The sequence below is a fragment of the Cuculus canorus genome, chromosome 5, assembly GCF_017976375.1.
Source record: "Cuculus canorus isolate bCucCan1 chromosome 5, bCucCan1.pri, whole genome shotgun sequence".
Classification (NCBI taxonomy): Eukaryota; Metazoa; Chordata; class Aves; order Cuculiformes; family Cuculidae; genus Cuculus; species Cuculus canorus.
The window spans coordinates 41789323-41812351 of record NC_071405.1 but is presented as its reverse complement, the minus strand read 5'-3'; the positions used below and the strand labels follow the sequence as shown (position 1 = coordinate 41812351).

The 23029-nt window shown below is 38.7% G+C and overlaps 1 long non-coding RNA gene across 1 annotated transcript in view; it reads left to right on the top strand.

Annotated features, from left to right (window-relative positions):
• LOC128852268 (uncharacterized) overlaps positions 1-12806 on the top strand; it is a 41715-nt gene extending 28909 nt beyond the window's left edge. The window contains exons 2-3 of the long non-coding RNA XR_008450007.1: positions 1844-1978; positions 10372-12806. This is a non-coding gene — a long non-coding RNA (uncharacterized LOC128852268). The remainder of the gene's footprint in view (positions 1-1843; positions 1979-10371) is intronic.
• The last annotated feature ends 10223 nt before the right edge of the window (positions 12807-23029 follow it).

The following is a 23029-nucleotide window of genomic DNA, read 5'->3' as shown; positions in this document are numbered from 1 at the left end:
CGGCATTAATCTTTATTTCCTAGTCTAAGAGATTTGCTGTGGACTTAAAAGTGAGTCAAACTAGCAAGTCTATTTGTGGGTCTATTAGGATGCTCCAGTAGAGGGTGCAAGCCCTCCAGAAGTTCCTGTGGGATGGGAAGTCTTTTGGGAGCCTGTATCCTGGCTGCTTCACCACTGCTGCCTCTGTATTTTCTTTTTTTCTTTTATGTTTTCTATGAAAACATGGTTTGGAGATGACTTTTATGGTTATCGACACTCTCATGATTTGTTTTCCCTACAGCTATTCCACACCTCTGTATCCACCCCACAAACTTCTGACAGAGATCCCTGCTTTAAAGATGATGTTCTCCCTGCCTGCACTCCAGCCACTTCTAGAAAGAATCAAATGTTTATTCTGAACACAAGAATATCAGACTACCCTGGCTAAGACTCTTTCCTGAAAGAATTTCTTTTGGATTATCAATAAGTATATGCACAGCAAACCCTATCTCTTTGTTTTGAGTCCACTTTCCCACTGGAGAAGCAGCTTTATCTCCTAAGAGCATAGAAGACAGTATACTGGGAAAAAATAGTTTATACGGAGTCATAGTAACACATTTTGACCATTTTAAAGTACAGAAATCACTTCTTGGAACTTGTTGACAGAACAAAGGATTTTATTAGAAAAAAGTGTTCAGGATTGAATTCACAGGGTACATTTAGTCATCATTGATCAGTGTCCTAGATGGCACACATTTATTTATATTTACACACACTTGGAACAGGTAGCAATTTACAAAGCCATGTGATGGTTCATTTGGCCTCATAAATAGGCCATAGATTTTAAGTCTAGATCTAGATCCTAGTTTGCAAAATTTGATCACATGGTTATCTGTGACTTCTCTTTTGGAAAAAAGATATCGACCTGCTGAGATTTATAAGAAATACACTTGCATTTGGATAATTATTTTTTTCTAGAAATAGCACATTGTTTGATTTTCAGTTTAGGAATTCTGGTTCTCAGTGGTAGTGAACAACAGTGAAGGAGACAAAACCAGGTAAGAAGCAGATACAGGAGCTTTGTTCACAAACTTTTAGAAGACTGGAAAGTGAGAAAGGCATCTGGTAACTGGCACCACACAGGGCACTACTCCCGCCTCTGCCTTTTGGTTTTTTTTTTAAAATCCAGCAGTCTCTGAACCATGACATTTGAGATTGAGAGCTGAGGAAGTATTACCTCATCTTTCCATCCTGTTCTTATACCACTTTTTCAGCATCCCTGCAGGCTGTTGTTGGTGATGGGATACAGGGCATCAAAAGCAGAATGGCAAGACAAGTCCAAAAAATCATGCAGGATTCTGAATGGTATCCATGTAAGAATATAGTGTAGCCCGATATGGAGCTAAATCTACACTAGATGAGATCCTGGACTATTATGGAGTGATATTTCCTAAGTTTCTACATGCAGCTTTCAGGAGGCTTTATAGACAAAGCCAATGAGTAATGCCAAATAGCTTGCTTTTTTTCTTTCATTTTTTTTGGACACCTTGTCATTTTTTCATGCTTTATCTTCTGCCTGTTGTTTGACTTCCAAGGAATAAATACTGTGATTTTCACCATGATTGTAGTAATGTATAGGTGCAAGTGTTCCACATCAGTGCCATGTTCCACCCAGTTATGCTAACAGAGCAAGGAAGTGTTGCTTTGGTATTTAAAGGGGTGGGGAAGAAGACTTTAAAGGCTGCTATACAGATGCTATACGAGTGGAAAAATATAAAACCAGGAGTTTTTTGTATTACGAATATCACAAAATCTCCAGGAAAAAAACTGGTGACGATAAATGTTCCTTTATCTTCCTCTACAGCTGTCAAATCTACTGAAGTACAACCCCTCACTGTTATGGGCAGAATCTCAGAATACTGCATGGATCTGTTTAAGTACTGCACGTTTTCTCACCACCACTTTGCACTGCAGTGGAGCTTCACGAAATACTGATCAGGTAGTGCACAGACTGCATTACTTCCCTAATATGTGAATATATATTCAGAAGAGGATATATTCAGCTCTGTCATTTCCTGCTGGATTGTTAAGACTTCTTAAAAAGCATGTAGGCATCTCACCCAGTATCCTCTAACAAGAAAAACAAGCATGTATTAACAAACTATGTAATATAATAACAGGGTTTTTTTTTTTGAGTGCCTTTCTCCTGGGTTTAATTCAGTTTTGTTCTGCTTGGTTCCCGCTTTCACATAGGTCTCTAGTGGTTTGGGGCCATTGCTTTGAGACGTCAGGCTGTACTAGATTGCAAATGTGCCAGATTACAGCAATTGGGTCAAATCTTTGTTGTCAAAGTCATGGCATTCCACTCCGATCAGGTTAACTATGGTCAGCTTTCATCACTGTAACATCACAGAGTATTGTTTAATTGCAAGAGCCTGGAATAAGTCCATGCCTTGGGAAAAAACAGGTAAATAGCCAGAAAGAGGCTAAGCACTTTTTGGATGAAAGAAAGGTAAGAAGGAGACCAAAGAAGATTCAAAGGATATAAAGACAGCTGGATGGAGAAACAATGGAGAATGACCAGTGCTTCATAATTTTCTTCCTTTCCATATACTATTTTTTGTTAAAAGTTTTAGAAAATTCCAGCGTTTTTATCCTAATATTTAAAGGGATTTTATCACTTCTATTATTTGCAAGAATGCCATTGCCATACTTAAGGGGCAGGGAGTAAAAAAAACAACAAAAATCTTGTCTGCTCCAATCTGTTCACTCATATTTTAAACGTTGTGTACATAGTATATATCAAGCAACAAGCAATCTTAATTTCTGGTTCAGACTTAAGTACAGATTTTTCTTTCAAGGCTGTTGCTACATATTTAAGTTTGTAGGTCAAATTCTGTCCTAGATTGACTAGAAATACAAACATCTATGGAAAGAACGTACCTCTAATGATTACCAGATTTGAAATTTAACCTAGAATACTATTTCTGACTAGCAAAGCAAGTTAAGACAATTATGAGGAAAAGACAATTGCCCGTTCCACCTACATCTGGAAATGTGAGTCAATGTCTTTACGTTAGGGATGGCCTGATTAAATAATTCCAATGTCAGCCAGTCTCATGAATCATTATTTCTTTAACCTCATAAGTGGGAGCTGTTAGAACTGTAGCATTGTACAACCAGTGCTTGTGATGCTGGAGTTTGACCTATTTAGTTTTTAGTTTTGGACGGTCCTAACTTCTTATTTGGGCATTCTAGATTTCTGGGATGTAGGAAATTGGCAGAGAGGTATAACTTCAGGGGAACAGTTGCAATGGTTGTAAGGAAACTACAAGGGGGATATATAGACACACATCTCCCTGCAGAGTTTCATTCTGAAGGATTTATTCAGGAAAAAGCAATGAGATCAGAACCACAGAAAAACATTTTAACACCTGTGTACGTCTCTTTCTGGACTTTTCTCCCTCTTGTCTCTACTTCCTCACCCCTTCTCTGCCCCGCTTCTCTCCCCAGCCTATATTTTTCCCCTTATGACTTGTCTTACCCTTTCCCCCAGGCTCTTTCTAGGTATTGTCTCTGCAATTTAGTCCACTATGAATGTGAATCTTTTCTGCCTTGTGTGGTAACAAATGACAGATGGTTCACCTCAAGGTGGATGACAAGAATGTAGGTTCCTTTCATCTTTCCTTTAGATTTTAACTAGGGTTAGACTGTGTCTGTGGAAGGAAGAGATGTAAAAACTGAGCCTTTCAAACATATCTTGTGAAAATGGGCCTAGTCAAGAGATGGCCTGACCTCTATTGCTGTCTTCAAGGGTAATTAAGAGTAGGCATATGGTAGTTATTAACTCTCAGGACTTAGCAGTATGAAGAATTCTCCCTCATACCAGTATGCTGATCAGCAGGCTGGGACACGCCCTGACTTTTAATCACTATCAGATTCCTCCACCCACTCAAGGAGTACATCTGAATGTGTAGGAGAAATGATTAAATATAGTAATACAGTTGGCCCAGTATTGCTGATGTTAAATTGGTCACAAAGCCCTCCCACTTGCTCCAACCCTTTTCTTTCAGTGGCAAATGGAGCAAATCCATTTCTTTTCACGTGGAGCTAGAGAAAGCTACATCAATTGCTGTGCCCTTACAGGTGCAGGGTGAGCTTGCAATCTTAATGAAAAGTGAGCCTTAACTATTGATGTAATAAAAGAGAGGACTAGTGGTAATGACGCAAGTGAATATTAAGGGGGTAACTACAACAGAGGCAAACACAATGAACTTCACTTGAGCAGGAGCAGTCAACTTCCAACACACATAATGGGATACCATTGGTTAAATGCAGTCCTGTTGGAAAGAATCTAAGGGTTACAGGCAAGGTAAATGTTAGTGAGCAATGCTGTGCTGTTCTTGCAAGAGGGAAATGCTGTATAGGACAGTATGAACAAGATAGTCTGTGTGAAGTCACTCGGCTGTTCATCAGAATAGTTTTATCTGCAGTACTCCATTTGGGTTTGGGTGCCAGCTTCCAAGAGAATTACAGACCAGCTGGAGAAGGTTTCATAGAATCACCAGGTTGGAAAAGACGTCTTGGATCCTCAAGTCTAACCATTCCTATATGCCACTAAACCATGTCCCTGACCATCTCGTCTACCCATCTTTTAAATACCTCCAGGGTTGGTGACTCCACCACCTCCCTGGGCAGCCTCTGCCAGTGTCCGATGAGCCTTTCAGTGAAATTTTTTTTTTTGATATCCAGTTTGAGCAGGAGCAATAAGAAGAACAGACACCTTGGGCTAAAAGAGAAGGAAAGCTTCACTAAATTAGAATTGTGTAACCAAAATTGGAGAGGACTTCAGGAAGGGAAAAGGAGGATGCCATAGCCTACCAGTGAAAAAGGACAACAGGGAAGATGTGCTTTTTATATTTGTTGGGGGAGTATAATGGTAACAAGGCTACCCAGGGATACAATAGTAACAACACTCAGATAACTACTTTCTTGGAAAGAATGAAACTCTTATACCACTGTTTGGGAAACATGTGAAGCAACCAGGCCACAGTCCTCCATTGTGATGAAGTCTGTACATGGTGACCCAAAGAACTTGACCTTAACCTGCATGTTATTGCAACCCTGAGAGCTGGATATGCGTCTGCAGCTCTGATCCTCAAGATACACACATACTTATGTAATGTTACTAATGGAAATGTTCCTACTGACTTTAGTGCAAGTACTCACTCAAGAAAAATTGCATCAAGTTGTTTACAAGGCCCGTGCCAGCAACTGTAGTGCCAGTTGCAAGGCCAGTGCCAGTACAAAAGGAATTATTTGCTTCCAGTAGTAGACATGTTTTCATTTCCATTTTGAATTAAAACTTAATAAATATGAAGAACAAAGCAGATGAAGAGGATCAGAATAAAAAAACAAAACAAAACCCACAACAAACAAAAGAGAAAAGTGAAGGGCAGAGTAAAGACTGCAAAATTCCTGTCAAATTTCAGCATGTGCTCCAAAGATAAACTGGATGGACTCTCATTGGTGTTTACATTTAAGTGTAAAGAAACAAGCCCAGTACTTTAATAAACAGTAAATGCAATGCAGAAGAGAAGGTATGAGAAGTCGTTAAATAAAATTCAGGAAGGGAAAAAAATCTAAACCTGCCATGAGAATATAAATATATGAGACAAAAAGAAATATTTGTTAAGGAAAATAGACGTATATGTATGTCTGTGAGAGACGGATGTATATATACTTACGTGCAATTATACACAATATTCTGCTTATACTTATGTTGTAACTTTGCAAAATGTTTGTCAGGAATTAGCATATTCAAACTTTGATAACGATGTATGAAACATTTCTGCATTGCAGCCTAATGACAAAGCAGACTCATCTGCTGTGATTACTAAGGAATTGCTAAATAAAGCATAAAGACTTAGGGATGGTGAAATACACCAGCACAAATCATGGCCAGCTGTCATGCATATGGCTTTGTCATGCCTGTAGCAAATATATCTCTGAGAATTGCACAAATAGAAACAGGGAATAAAAGAAAAGTGACTGTCACACAACATGTACAACTTAAACTGTAGCACTCTACAAATCTCTCACAAGAAGAGAGCACAAAACAAGAGGGCTTAGAAAAGCTGTTAACTGCCAGAGATGAGAGCTGGAGGGATGCAACAAGTACACAGCAAATAACCTATGGGAAGGTTCCTCCATACTAGGACAGAGAGAGAAGTTAGTTGATGTTGACAGCAACCTTGGGAATGTGTTCACTAACCAGAGACTTTGAGTTCGCAGACACAGGGCCAGACAGGGGCAAACATTAATAGAAACATGGAACTTGAAGCAAAATCACACAAAGTAGCAAAGCATAGAAGTGGTCTAGCAGCAAAACAGAAGTTTGGGTTAAGTTTCTGGATATATTTATGTAAACTGGCCCCACTAGAAGCTTTCAAAAACATTAGTGCTGTCAATTTCCTTTCTAGAACAGCAGTTGCTATAGAATGTTAATTCAAGTAATTCTTCTCTACTGTATCTGTTCATAGTCAATAATTGGAACAAAATTCAGAGGAGGAAAAAGTATTGTAAAAACCCCATTGTCAACAGCAAGCTCTCAAAAGATGTGTTGGAAGAGAGCTTTGTTACTGAACCAGCATGGGCTTTGTTTTAACATTTCTAGGATATGCCTCTGGAGGCTGATCCTTCCTGTAATTGCCAGGATGTGAGGATGCAAGGCAAATAAGTATTCACATGAATCTTCCCATTAGTTTCTAGGAGAGTGGATTGTGCTTTGGTTTGGATGGGGTTAGCACCAAGCCTTTAACAAATGAATATGCAAAGTGCTAATGCAAATATTGATAGTTTGTTTCTGCCTTCATCTGCTTAATGCAGTAAAGAGCACCACAGGCTGTTTGAATAGTGTACTTTTGGTGAATTTGCAGAAATTTGCATATGGATATCAGCCACTGAATTTCATAGAAGTGGATTTATTCTGGGGACAAAACCTGAGTGGATGAAGAGGTGATAAAAGGCAAATGTAGACATTGGGGAAGTAAAAAAATGGGAGGCACAGATGGGACAGATGAGAAAACACACAGCCACGCTGCTTGATTAAAATAAAGGAATTGGCTGTGCTTACATAGCAGATTGCATTAATGTGTAGGGTGTGGGGGTAGGGTGACACTAGCTTCAAATACTCCTAGACCTTCACTAGCCTGTTCCCACAGTATGGTATGCCACTTTGAAGCTGTGCCAACACAAGTCTTTGTGTGGCCTCACAGTGAATCAGATAGAGTTCACTTAAAAAGGACTTGGTTTTGCCAGGTCATTTTTCAGCAAAATCAGTTCACTAATGTGGTATACAGCATGACACGCCAAAACAATCTACCTCTTCTCAAGTTTGTCATGTGTACAATTTTTTTCTTTTTTTTTTTCAGTAATTTCATGCCTGTAGCCATGCATTCTTTTATAGAAAAGAGCAATTTTTACAGGGGAAATAACCCTACTTGACAGTATTTCCTTGTGGGGCCACTTCCATCATCTCCTATTTATAAGCGCTTGTTCAGTGCTTTAGGCAAATTTTGTAAGCTCCAAGGGGAAGTATATTCAAAACAAATAATCTCTTTTGAATAAACCATATACAAAGTGTACTTTGAGAATTCCAAACCTTAGGGAAATAACTCAGTCTGTTTTGTTTCTTAAATATAACAAAACTGCAGACACAATTTTGAACTTAATACATTGTGCAAAAATGGTACTGGCAAAATTGTTCATCAACTGTTCTAAGTTTTTCTCTTAAGACATGAATCTCTCTCTGTCTTTTCCATTAACTACAAAACTGAAGTTGTGTTTGGATGTGGTTGTGAATTTCAGAAACCCTTCTGTTTAAGCACCCAAGTTCACTGGGCTGTGTTGCACATTTAGAAATCAGATCCAGTGAATGTACTATGATGTATTTTTAAAATCCTAGATTTTAAATACATGCCTATCTTACAAGAAAGCCTGACCTTTATTTTTTCATCCAGGTAGTACTGATTTTTAACCCACAGTTGTAGCAAATCACAGCAAATTTGTTCTTTGGCACTTTTTCTCAGGTTACTTGTCAGAGAGGTTCAGATGAGATCAAAATGAATGAAGAGATTATAAAACTGCAAGGTGCAGAAGAAAGTGTCTTAACGTGGCCTATAGTTGAAAATGGTTGACCTAAACTGTTAAGGACTGTTTCAGTGTATAAAAGAAAGATGAACCTCACTTATTCTTGTGTATTTGGGATACTCAACATCTCTGCATGCACAAGGCATGTGCTGGCACTGGGATTCCAAGTCTGTCAAATCTACAGTGTACTAAAAGCCTCTGTTCCTACCCCATATGCACATGCTCTACCTATGTCTGCAACAGTTCTGCTAGCAGTTATACTCATGGTAATAACCAATTATTAAGTAAGAGGTAAATATTCAAACTTGGCAAATTCTGTGCTTGATTGTTGGGGAGAAATAGAATAACAGATGCTTCCTTATGCTTGTTTATACACATTAAAAGTGTTGCCTTCGTCAGTTTTTTTTTTCTTGCTTGCAACCTCTGCTTTTTATTGAGATGAAAGTTGGAGGTGAAGGAATGAACAAGAACATTTATAAAAATTCCCTGTTCTTTCTAAAGGTTTGTTCCATCACTGACCAAATTGACTTGTATATCACAAATGGATTTTACTGACAAGGATGGAAGGAAGCTACAAAAGATCTCCTCTCTTAGGCAGTAATTTGTTTGTTTGTTTGTTGGTATTTCATCAAGATCTGTTCAAATTTATGGTCAAACCAGCCAACAAACCCATTAGGCCTTGTACGCCTCCTGAGTATTCTAGAAATATCTCTTCCTCTTCCAAACTTTGGGTTGTATTAATCTGACTTCTGTTTCACCCAGCATAATTTGGTCCTTAAAAGAACAATTACAGAGCAAACTTGCTATTACAAGAGATACTCCCCCAATCTTCCTACAGTGTATAATACAAGGTTGGGTGGTTTGGGGGTTTTGGAGGTTTTTTAATACCTGTAAATTCAAGGTGCTGCGATGGAGAGAAAATAAACCAAAACAAACAAAAAACCCACTATATCAATCCAGTTTTTATAGATGGAGCTGTACAGAGAGGTGGATAGATGTGCAGATGTTATTGCTTCTGGAAGTGCAAAATACTGTTTTATCATAGTAGCAATGTAGCTACAGACCTCAAACACATGGTGCTACGCAGGGACAAGTTTTGTAGCACTCTAATGTACCACAACTTTAATGGGATATCTTACTAAATATCTCTACAGACAGGCTCTTATCTAGACAATGGAGTTCTAAATATGCTAAAGATAAAAGGGGTGATGAATTTTCACCTGTCACAGAAAGAGATTTTTAAAAGTCCGAATTACTCCAAGTAACCCATAGGATCAAGACAGAGCAAAATGTACTTCATGGTTAAATAAAACTAGGAATATTCTTACACGGTGTACATCTATGGCTCTGTCACATGTTTCCTTAGGCAAGCAAATAGAAGTTGACCACCCTGAGCTAAAGTAATCAAAACTTTTCATTCTAGGAAGTTAAAAGGTTTTGCAGTTGATGCTAGATCCATGAGACATCTCCTTGTAGGCTATATCACTGTGTGGGGCTATGCAGGAGGCAAGAGCTGAGAAAAGCACTTCAGTAGTTACTATGTTGTCAGAGGGGTTTGCATGTGAAATTTTAACAGAATTGCTATTAATATTTCTTGCTATAAAGTTAAATCATAACATAGCTGGGTAAAGCTTTTACAGTGACGGGGGGTGGAGCTATGTATCGAGGACATAACAGTGCTATTTACTTTTGTTTAAAAAAAGAACAAAACCCACAAAGAGGTGTTACTTCTAGCTAATTACAGAATGCAAGACTAGAAAAGATTAAAAAGCCACTTTTTCACTTGCTATAAGTCTCATGAGAACAGCTAAAAATTGGAACTCTATGGAATTATTGGCTACCAAAGTGCAAAGTTAATATGTAGCTATAGAGACGCATAACTATTACTGTCAAGTTGATATGCCCTATTCCACATTGGCTATGATTATAATGTCGGTGAAACAAAAATATATGTAGCATAAAATGCTGAATAATATTCAATATAAAACTAAAGCAGGCTACATACTCATCTGGGATGATACAAATTAGCAGACATTCCGTTTACTTCTATGAAGGTCTTAAAAAAACCTGTTTTGAAGATAATAAACCTAGTGCTTTAAGAATGCATGTACATAATTTTATTTATATAAGCAGTCCCCTTGAGATATCCATTAGAATGCTACAAAGTTAAAAAAATTTACCAAAGACAAGGATGAATTTCACCTTTATTATTTATTGATTTTATTTTTTTAAAAACACTAGGAGAAGTTGCTTCATGCTTCCCCAGATGAAGATGAAGAATTAATGAAGAATAAAATTAGCCAAACTCTGGCCTGTCAGCATTTCCAGATGTGTTACCTGTGATCCTGTCTTAATGTAAAGTCTTTACAGGCAGTTGACTGCCTTTTATCATAAACCTTCCAATAAAGAAGGCTTTTCTACCTTAACTCTGTCATGTCATATTCAGATTATCTGCTGTTCTGAGTGAAATCTTGTCAAATAAAAGTTACATGAAAAGTTTAGAAAAGTATGTATTAAAATAGACACAGAGCTGAAGACATCATCTGTGCCCCAAGATACTGTTAGGAATTGTCTTCCAGGGCTGAGAATGAGGAGAGAACAGTAAAGGCATGAAAGAGGAAAACAGAACAGAGCAGTGAACAGCTATGTTAGTGTGTGCTCGTGTCCTAAACTCACGGGGGTGTTGGAAAAATCCTGTAGAGTAGAAACTTACAGTACAGGAGAGTAGAAGTCATAGGTTCACCTTTGTACTTTGCTGTCTCAGAAACAGCTGTATAGTAGAAAACTGCCTGCAGTTCTACAGTCTGCTAATATCAGCCAAAACAGTAGCCAAGGATCAGCTACATACAGCAGCCCAAGAAGATTCAAAGGATTATTTCCAGTGCAAGCTGAAACATTGTCTAAACGGTGGACAGCACAATAATTGAATTGAGATCATTGCATATATCTGATTGCAGAACACAACAAATACAGTAAGTTATCTACTACTTATGTAAGAAAACCAAAGTACTAAATGAAAAAAAACCCTACAGAAAGCTATCTGGAATACAAACAAAGGACAGCAACAAATAGCTTGTGAAATTCCTGACAGAGAAGATCTGAAATTTTTACATATAGTCCATTATGCAAAAGGAAGAAAGAGTAGGAATGACTGTTTTAGATCACTGCTGATTACTCACAGATGATGAAGGGGAAAGAAACTGTGAAATAATGATCTCTTCTTGGATGAATCATAAGCATTTCTTAATTTAAACAATATAGTTAGAGATCCTACCTGCTGGCTGTCTTCTGCAAACAGGCATAACCACCCATCTGCCCGGCTGAGTTGCATTGAGGTGGCTATTGTTACCAATGCTGTTTGCTGCTGTTCACTTTTCCTGCTTGGGAAGAGGAAGACAACAGCAGATTGCTCGACACACCTGTCCCTGTGATGATAAAAGTAAACATTGCAAGTGTATAATGATATTGATAGCTCTTCTCTGGGATGAAAATAAGCCCTGTGAAACAGCTGGAGATGCAAATAATAAGCATTTTTTCTGCAGCAGTGTTGGAGCACAGAGTTATCAGAAATAGACGACCTGCAGGAAAGGACTTCAGCTGCAAAGCATTTTCTAAATCAACTTTTCAAATTATTGCAATAACTTGGATGTTGAGTAACTGCATCAATATCTAAGGCTTCAGTCTCTTTGAGCAGAGACAAGCACTTTCCATAGCTACAGCAATCTTGAACAGATTTCCCAGAGCACATGGGCAAAGTGCTCTTTTAATGATTTAGGTTTCCAAACACTTTTCTTCACTGATAGCTTTGAATTTTCATGCACACCACATCAGCCTTAAAAGTGAATGCATTTAAGGAATTTATTCTGTATATAGAGTACAAAAGTTGCATCACCATGCTTCCTCAGGTAACTTGCTTCTGGGGCTTTCCTGATGTATATCAGATCTCATTTGGTATATATTATTGCAGCTCGGTTGACTACTGTGAATCAAACCCACTTTGAAGAAGCCAAAAAAAGATACACCCAAGCTTTTCAACTTTTTTAATGATCATAATACTGTGTTTCTTTGAATATTTTTGTTCTTCACTATTAAAATAAGTGGCGTGACTCCTGTATTGTGTGCACTGGGGCTTTGAGTTTTTTAGCATAATTAGATGTATGCCATAAATACACAGTGTCCTCAATACAGATTGTGCTATTTTTATAGGCTTTAAGTTTGTCTTTCTTCTGCGTGTCTGGATTCCTATGTGCTTCGTTTCTAAAACTTTTGGAAGATGTATCTCTGACATGTTCTTTTGGTTAGAATACGAAATGGCATAAAACAGTCAGATACTCAAATTTGATCTGTTCAAGAGAACAGCAGATTTTTTTTCTCTCATGATGACCTGTGTAATTATTCTGGCTTGCTTTAAAATTTCCTTATATATCCATGTATCACTATTTTTTAACTACCCATGTTTCTGTTGATGCTTACATTTCTGGGAATATAATTGTGTTAAATTCCATTACATCACAATCATAAAAAGTTCTTTCTCTTTGGTCTTTTTTTACAACAGTGACAGTTGCTTGAAGTATAAAAATCTAAAATTGAGCAAGACCTTAATCAATAAACATTCTCATATAACTGAACCAGATTGTAATGTATGGTGTTGAAAGCGCAGGCTATTTTCCTCTGTATTTGACCAACAGTTTTGCCAGAAAGCACTGGGTGCTGAGACAGTGAAAGTCAAAGCTCAAGCTGAAGTTCTCTGCTAATGTAGAACTGAGTGGTTTCCTTAACTTGACCTACAATTAAGAAACAATACTGGCTCTGAGGCAAAATTCTTCGTTTACCAGACTCTGAGCAAGATCACCTTAGTCCTTCCCGGACTATTCTTCTGTAAGTATCTTCTCTGTTGAAATGCTAAATGTTTTCATCTTTCTAAGCACTATTTGGACTACAGTATTCTGTCAGGCAAACCTTTTTTTTCATGTTCTCCCTCCTACTCAAAGCAGATGTTTTTATTATTAACCTATTTCCTAACGAGTTTCATTACCTTTTCTGGAGAGTTCTAATAAACCTTGCTGGGCACTGACCAGTTGTCAAACCGGTGCATCTGCCTCCCTCACCCTGTTAGTGTATGTGCAATGACTTTTTACTTACATTCCATTGTCTTACAAAGTGAAACTTTCATTTGAATGTTCATTGAGTTGAACAATGTGTTCTAATGTAAGATTTGAGTTGCTGCATCTTCAGCAGAAATCCCATTTCTCCCCCTTCAATTATTAACCCCAGCCATTGATGTGGTGATGGGCTCTGTTTGGTTTTAATTTGTATGATGGTTGGCCTGTAACTTAAAACGTCAGTGTTATCAGTGACAACTAAGTTTGTTCCTATATTGCTGATAAGGCAGGTTATGTCCATTTCTGTGTTTGTTCACATAGTGAAGTTTCACAGCAATGGAAAATGCAAGGAAAAGGAAGAATCTCTGTTTGGTATCAGCAGCAGTTAAAGCATTCATTCAAGTTTTATGTTTCCATTCAAAACATGATGTCTCAATGTAAAAGCCTGACGTTATTAGTTCTCTCTCTCTACACCAGAACATTCTATGGTGCTCCAAAGCATCTCTACCTTTATACTGACTAATCCTGTATTTCCTCTTCCCCAGCAAATACAGGTGCTTAACATGCAACCACATGTATCATCACAGATACCAAGGAGGACAAAGTATTATCCCATTTACAAATTAAGTACCCAAGGCACAAATGAGAACAATGACACACCAGAGGTCACACAGGAAGTTTGTGGGAGAACTGGGAGCTGAATTCAGGTCATTCAAGTCCAAGGTTAGAGACTGAAACTTTCCTCTTTGATGAAGGACTGAAAATATTTTCTTAAATTCAATATACTTACAGGAATTTGGTACTCTCTTTGATTATTTATTATGTAAACCTGGATAATGTATGAAGTTAAAGTCTAGCCTGTTTTTCTTTGTTTTCCTTTTTTCCTTTTGCATTGATAGCTATCCATCAAGTAACTAAGTTTATAAGTGTTTAGTTTTCATATGTCATTACTTGTAATGGTAAACGTCAAATATTATGCTATTATTTTTCAAGTATTTGCCCAGCTTATTAACAGAAGTCAAATCACAGACCTTTTTTGCAAAGGGAAACACGCCTCCTTCTGAGAAAATAGTCCCATGTTCTCTACCATGTCACCAGCATTTTGAGAGTCCTAAATGATTAGTGCAGGAGACATCATTGTTTTACAAGTAGTAAAGACAGATGCATCTGCTAGTAAGCATACCCTACAAATACTATGTAAAAACTGGACAGGGAGATCAGCTGAAAAGACCACATATGTCAGTACTGAAAAGATGCTACAGTCAGATGCCCAGCTGTATCAAATTACCGTATCGTGAGTCAGTTTATAGCAGATAAGTAAATGAGTTGTATTTTTGGGGTTGTTGCATCAAAACAAATCACTGAATCACCCTCTCTGTAGAGTATCAAGTCTCCTGTATTCAAAAATAGTATGATTTCAATAAACTACTTTGTCCTCTTTCCTCCCTAGATTAAAATTTAACGCCTTAATGAACTATTCTGTTGTTGCCATTTATTTAAATACAATAAGGCAGCTTGTTCCACTCAAGACCAGTTAGGCTGTGACCAGCTAGCTCTGCACTAGGAACAGGTGTGCATGTCTGTGGCCAATTAATTTTAAACAGGTGCACTGGAAAGTGGCAACAGTGATGAAGTAAGCAGAGCTCCCTGGGTAAAACAGGAAAAAAGAAAAAGGGGCTAGAAGCTCCTCTGAGCAGTGAAGGGGAGGTCCAGGGAAGCAGCCTTCAGGGACAGTGTTCCTGTACCAGGTGTGTGGAGAAAACAGCAATGAGAGAATGACACTGTCTTCAGTCTTTGTAGAAGATTCTGGGATTTTTGGGATCTCGATCAACTTCTGTTTAAAAACACATATACCCTAAAAAGAGGTTTACGCATCAGATTATTCAATCGTCATACCTGAACAAGGCAGACTTCTCAAACAAAAGACTTTCTGTGTCAGAGAACATTCTGACACAAACAAGCATTAGTCTCCCTGTCTTAAAATAGAACTGTAAAAATAAATCAAAACCAACTGTGATTGTTGTTGAGTGGCAAAGTTGAGCAAGCGTGCAGGCAGTAACACATAATTTCCTATTTGTATGGAATATCTTCTTAATACTTAATGCACCACTTATGTTTACTTTTTATCAATGTGACAAATATTTTTACTTCACTTTCAGTTTATTTAGGAAGGGGAATTCTCAATGCTAAGAAAGTATTTATCTATTAGCAGAAATATCTGCAAAAAATGTAGCAAAACCCTCGTGGCCTATTAAGCCGCACCAGATAAACTTGATACTTTAGCCACTAGAGGGACCTCCAGGAACAGAGTATGCAAACACATTTGCAAAGGCTATTTTGAAGCATTAAGTGTCTTTAAAGAAAAACAAAAAGATTTGCAGGTCAAACTAATTGTCTCTTGTTTATGATGACCTCTGAAATAATGAGGAATATGGATTAAATAATTATTTAATAGTTTGAGGGTTTTTTTTCCAAGAAAAAATAACTGTTCTCTTGCTAGGATGAGTTTGGAGGGTTGTTTCCTCTTCACTGAGTTAGTGAGGTTAGCCCATCCGCTTTCAAGACTTGTAATTTAGCAGGAAGGTTACACGTTGCTCTTTTTGAGGAGTATAAAGCCAATACATTTGTTCTCTTTTCAGAGATTCTGAGACAAATAGGATTTAGATGTGGTATGGATAGTCTGCTATCAATAAGTTGAGTTTCTCACGGAATAGTACCTTATTAGAGCCCTCAACTTATTTCAAATTTTAACAGCAATTTAATAGCCTAATTAACAAATGTTAGTTTCTCATCACGTGTGCAAGTCTCTTCTGAAAAGCAGTTATGCTACCACTTGGATCACCTTATTTGTAATTTGTAATCAGTCAGGGGTGTGACAAGGGAGGTCTTGTCTTCCCTTTCATACTTATGCAGTATTATGCAAGAAGTTGTGGTGTTCTTCACAGAGTTTGGGGGTTCTGCAGAGCACAAATGCAGCAAGCTTTAGCTCAAGCATAGCTACCGTAAAATGTGAAATCCTGCTAATATAAGCAACCATGCTTCTGAGACACTAAAGACGAGAACACAAAGACAAATTTACCCAATTAGCAAGTGGTCAGGGATGGGATGAAAATTTGGCATTAAATCACAATTTTGGAATGTATTAAAAGAATTTTTGCAGGACCTTAAATTGTGCCATATTGCACTGTTTAGGTTTACCTGTTAGAATGGTACTAGAGGAAGGTAAACTCTTATTTTGTGAGGAGAAAGCAACCTGAATTTCCAGTTTGGCAGAGTTGATAGACCACAGGAGACCTGTGTAACAATCCTCTGAGTTTCGTAGTTTCCATTTTGTTTGCATTGAGAGGTTGCTGAGGAAAGGTGTAGTGGCAGGGGAGGAGACATTGCCAGTACCTTTTCTATTATTCTTTGTTGTGTGGGTTTGTTTGTTTGTTTGTTCGTCTGTTTGTTTGTTTTCCTGAGGCATTAGAAAGCTTTTTGATGAATCATTGTTTGAAAAATCTTTGCTTCTGCCACAGAGTTAGCAATACATTCCTTGTATTGCACATGTATAACGTCCCACTGACGTTTTCTAGTGCTACCTGCAATTAAAAGATGATCAACCACAGTTACACTTAACAGGCAGATTGATGACTCTGGACATCAAAAGTAAGTTATCAAGTGGGTCCTGCTGAAGCAGGATTACCTATCCCATATCATTCCATAGGTGTGAAGTAGGATAGTCTACGTTACAGATTAACACATTTGCAGGCAGGAAGTGTTCCTTGACCAGGAAGAGATTTAGTGATAACTGTTGATTTCTTTACTTGCTTCAGCTCTTAAGAGTGAAACCCTTCCTGAAATACCAGAACATCCTTTTATTCAGCACAGGCTCCCTGCCTAAGTAACTATAGAACAAAAATTTGAGGGGGATTTCAGAATTCCAAAAGTTCAGTTAATTTATCTGGAGCTTATTTAAGGGGCGTTATTTGATGCTGATTTTAGTCTAACAAAGAGAGGGGTCGTGACTAATGCAAGAAGGAGAATTTTCTTTTGATGCAAGAAGATAACATAACAATCTCTTCATTTGAGGAATGTAATTAGTCACTGCCCTTCGAAACCTTTGCGTGTATAAGGATATGCACACTGTATCCTGTATGGCATGTGAGTAATTAAATGCCTGTTGAGTCTCAGATGTTTCTGAGATAAAAATAAAACACATCTGTGTTAATGATGAAAATAAATGCAGCACTTGGTCAACCATCTTAGTTTTCTTCTCAGAGGAATCCTTTTTCAATTTTGAAAATTTCTGAATAACTAACCACATCAAAGAACCAGGGAGGATGGGACACCAGGGGCAACTGCTGAAGCAGACTAAAAGAGAGAATACATAGGCATGTGTGCATAATTTGCCTGGATGTCAGAAATCATAACTGAGATCTCCTAGAGGAATCCCCTCTTAGCTTTATCAGGCTTTCACAAGTTTTAGGTTTTTTTTTTTTGGCACTTTATTCAAGATTTGCAAGTAGGTTTGGAGTAGGAAAAAAAAAGTGTTGGAAGGGATATTTACAAGATATGATGCACCAAGGAAAATTTTTCATGGAAAGAGTCATCGGGCACTGGAACAGGCTGCCCACGGAGGTGGTCAAGTCGCCTTCCCTGGAGGTGTTTAAGGAACGGGTGGATGAAGTGCTTAGGGACATGGTTTAAGGGAGTGTTAGGAATGGTTGAACTTGATGATCCAGTGGGTCCTTTCCAACCTGGTGATTCTATGATTCTATGATTCTATGATTCTATGATTCTATGAAGGAAGTTCAGCTACATTTGTAGTACCACTTTTCCCTTCTTACTGCCAGTGAACACTCCAAGGGCTCTGCCCTTAACTACCACTCCAAAACAAGTAGACATTTAGGACCTCAGGCCTTCAGAATAACTTATGCCTAGAAGCTTTATGATCAAGGAAACCGGGATAAATTTACTTGAAGGAAAAAGTGAGCTAACTAACATGAGGAGTCTCCCTAGCCACACAGGTGCGTGACTACAGGCTCTAGTGGAGGAGGACAAAGTTGTTATTGGATCTTTGTCTTAATGGTAAGGGTTTCAGGACATACTGCAGTTTCAAATTATTTACACTCTCTGTATCTGCTGTTTCTACCAGTGTGCTGCCTAAGTTCTTTGACTAGCAATGCCTGCCATCAGGGAATATCTGTTGAAGTTATAAATAACAGGCATGGACGTATTCAAGAGCCTGTAACAAAGATTTTGCTTAAAATTGAAAACTAAAGTTAAGTTGGCATAAGAGCATATCAGTTGTATATTAATACACTGTGATAAATTAAAGAGAATGGTAAATAAGATTACCAAGGTGTCCAATGAAACATATGTACAGGTACTCAGAAAACCGTTCTTAATGGTAACTTGACAAATGATTGAAAACTTACATATATCTCCCTATCTCCCTACTGAAACGGCTAAGCCATAGTCTTCCCCAAATTTAAAAAAATGAGCCAAACTCTTTCATCTCTTTTCACTTTCCCTGCCTCTGCTTTGAATCATAAGGCTGAAGTTTATTTCTTTAACATGTCACTGTTGTGTTTTCAAGCTTGGTTGTTTTGCAGTTTCTAATAGGAATATTTTTAAAGCAATAACATCCCTCTGAACAGATTTTTTTTTTATTTGATAGAGAATATTTCAAAATTTATTGTATAGCAATACAGCTATTACTAAATGAAAATATATAAACATTCTAAGACTTTATTCTCAATTCAGTGCTGTCACATTTACCTTCATCACTGGCTTTGTTTTTAAAATGACATACTGACTCTTAAACTGTGGACTCTGCAGGAAATGGAATGCCACAAAATAGTTGCTTTAATTCAAGAAAAAGAATCCAAAAATTAATTACTTTTTCCTGTCCTCAAAAAAAGTTCTTTAACATGTCCTCTACTGTAGCTGGACAGAAAGGCGAGATGTCGTTTAAAAAAAAAACCAAACCAAACAAACAAAAAACATCCCCCAAAGTAATCTACAGCAAACAAGATGAATTCCATAGCAGTGGAAAACTGGTGTAACCTGTAATGGCAGTGTTAAGTGTTAAAGGCTTCCAGAAAACAAAGAACACTCAGATACTTAATGTTTGTTGGAGTCTTAGCTTCCACAGGGAACTAGTTAATCTCATAAAAGATTGAGGTGTCTCTTTATAACTGGCTGCACAATTCCGCGTTGTAAACTTTCAGCAGTGATTTAGCAGTATGCTTTTAATATTATGGCAGGTACAAAAAAGTAATTTGACAATGCATGCAAAAGAACAGCCATTAAAAAACCACAGCCCCAAGCTGGTACAAGCATTTCTGATCTACTGTAGCCAAATGGTACTTTCAGAAATGCTTTAGTAGTCCTGCCGTGATTAAATGGGTAGGACTGGGAGCTTTACCATCAGCTCCATTGATGTATTATCGTCATGCTTTAGTAACTTACCACGCCTCATGTCTAGAATCAAAGTCCTCTTAAAGACATAAAGATTTGCAACAGCGCTTGCAAACTGTAGAATAACAAATATCACTGATACTCATTTTGCAACAGTTCTGTAAATACAGAGTAGCCTAGATTATTATTGTTCTAAAAAACAATTCAGTGTAGTAGTTTCACCTTAATATTTAAAACCTATATCCTCTTTATCCATCATATTTTCCTACTCACTACACTATCAAAGCCTATCTATCTGATTTCACAAACATATTTTAACACTCATCTGCCTCCTCTTCCCATTTTTAGCTCTTCCATTTATACATTGTACTCTCTGGATATTTTTTCTCTTCTTCTACTTAAAAAATTCTGTCGTTTTGTAAAATGAACATGACTAATATAATGATGTGACTATTTATTAAGGGGAAAAACAGGAACTGCCATTACCATGTAGAAGTACTAATCTTGAAAATATTGTAAATTATAAGACAGTTTAAGTAACTTAATATATATTAAAGATAATTATTCCTTGTATTATTGTCACTAAGTAGTCATCTATTTGAAACTTTTATTTAAGTATGCTGTTGCCTTCACTTATGCCAGACAAATGTTTTAGCATTCAATAACAAGAACTAGTTGGGAATCATCTAACAAAATTACTTTTACTATATAAAATAAACATCATCATCCACCACTAACATGTTAAAAAAGTGGATTTTGATTAATTTCTTGACTCCAGGGAAAAGACGTTTAGATATTGCCTAAACAGTAATTTTAAATATTTTACAATTCCTTTATTTGTGATGATTCTTTGAAAGATTTAGCCAGCATTAGAGGTCCAACCCAAAGCCTTATGAAAGTATTTCTGGCCTGGAAAAGAGTTCACTGTGTTGGGCTATAGAATATCTTTGAGACATTTCTTGTTTCGCAATAAGAAAATTATTGAAAAAAAAATTGTCACTTGGAACAGTTTCTCACTGAACACTGAGGACCAAATTTAGTTAATAATTTTCTTCCCTGCTTAGCTATTTAAGTACATAATGCCTCTCAAACTATTGTTTTGGAAGGAAATCACATAAGCAATACAAAAATGCCATATTCTTAAGTTGAGGTACATTGGGGGTTCTATTCTTTCTTTGGTTAATCAATGGATAAATAATAGCATAATGCCATGACATTTTTTAAAGACTCTGAAAACAATATTTGAGGAAGAACCAAATGTGTTTAAATACAGCCTATTCTTTTGCTGAACTCTGTAAATGATGTTTTGCAGCTGGCTCCAGGAGAAGGTCCTGAGTAACCCAGACAAATTGTTGGTCTTCAAAATAAAGTGTAACACTTACATACGGAAACACATTTGTTAACTTCAATATCAAGACTTTATCAGGCTAGTCCTCAAACGGGGAGCCTGCAAGGGTAACAATGACTTTCTTTCTTCCATTAGTCATTTTTCTTGAAGACCTATTGCAAAAAAAAAAAAAAAAACCAAACAAAACCAAAACGATTTCCCAAAATACAGAGAAACCTGGCTCTATTTTGAACAGATGCAGTAAAAGTTTCCTTTTAAATGCTGTTTTTACTAAGCTAATCTGTTCTTTTTGCTGTGGTAGGGGGAGAGAAAGCCTTGTTAGTATGCTCTTGGTTTAAAACCAAGTTTTGCAAATTCTTTTTAACTGTTTTTATCTGGTTTGGTACTCTTAAGAAGGGGCCAGATCCTTCATGTGTCTAAATTAGTACTTTACAAGAGCCTACAGTCTTGCTCATAAAGGATCTTGTCCAGTTCCCCTACCATATGTGCACCCTGACATTTGAATGGAACTACAATTAGCAAGGTTGTTTTTGTTTAACTTTATTTAGCACCTTATCTTCCCACAACATTCTTGTCCTAGTACCAGTATCAACCATGAACTGAACATAGCTCTTACTTGTTACGTTCTATTTTGGGCCAGAAGGCAAAAAAAAAAAAAAAAAAAAAAAAAAGCACTCCAGATCAAAGAACACCCTCCTCCTTTGCTCTGGGAATAGAAAATGTTAACTAATTAGTGCAACAAAGGCTCTTATTAACGTGACAAATTGATTCACACCACAGTTAAGCAAGTCATAACTTACTCCAGTTCTGTGGAAAGTGATCCTAACCCTTAAAACAACTTGTTATTAATGGCCAAACACATGCACCCTCCCACAAAGGCAAAATGGTTTTAGTGTTGGCGAGATACTCAACTTGTAGAGGATGCAAGCCTGCAGAACTGTGTTTGTTGTATTCTACAATTTGCTCAATTACTCAGCTATTTGCTCCCTTATGTTACACTAACATTGAGGGCTGCAGAGCCCCTTGGCCGAGCCCTTGTAAAAACAAAGGATCCTAAGCTCAGCCCCATTCTAGCTCATGGCCAGGCTCTGCTGCTCCCAGATGCTCAAATTGGGCAAAGACGGACCATGCAGCAGGTCCTAAATCTGAGGTAAGGGGTTGTACCCCGGGAGCTCAAGCCACCGGCCTGGGAAACACTTGCTGGACCCCTTTGTTCCTATAGGTGCTGAATGGTCTGAGAAGGTTGGAAAGCCTGCTGGGCTTTGGGGAGCTGGCAGACTTCTCCCTGGTCCCCACTCCATCACCTCCGCTGCGCAAAGCTAAGAAGCCACCTCCATGCAGCTGTGTTGGTGACAAGGGGGTCGGTGAGACAGGTGGAGGCCAGCAGTGGCCTGACGTGGAGAAGGACCTGGACTTCAGCCAGGCTTCGCTGCTCAGCCGGTGCCCCCGCGGCGGCGGCGCCCGGGCTGATGCAACAGAGCTCTGATGGAACCCCGGGGCGGCAGGGACGCTCCGGCTCCCCGCTGGGATAGCGCAGCTCCCGTGCATCCCCAGCTCCGCCCTGGGATGGTGCAGCTCCAGTGCAGCTTAGGGGCAACCGTGGTTCCCCAGCTCCCCACTGGGATAGCGTGGCTCGCTTGCAGCTCCGGAGCGCCCCGTCTCCTCACTGGGATAGCGCAGCTCCAGTGCAGCCCCGGGGCGCCCCGGCTCCCCACGGGGAGAGCACAGCTCCAGTGCAGCCCCGGCTCCTCGCTGGGACGGCGCAGCTCCAGTGCAGCCGCGGGGCGCCCCGGCTCCCGAGCGGGACAGGGCGGCTCGGTTGCAGCCACGGGGCACCGCGCGGGGCTGGAGCAGCAGAGGGGCCTCGGCTCCTCGCTGGGAGAGCACAGCTCCGGTGCAGCCGCAGGGTGTCCCGGCTCCCCCTCGGCACAGGGCATCCCCACGGCAGCTCCAAGACCGGGACTCCCCGCCCCGCGCCGGGCAGCGCCTCAGCCCGGGCCGCCCCCGCCGCCGCTTCCCCTCACCTTTGCCGGCCGGGCACCGC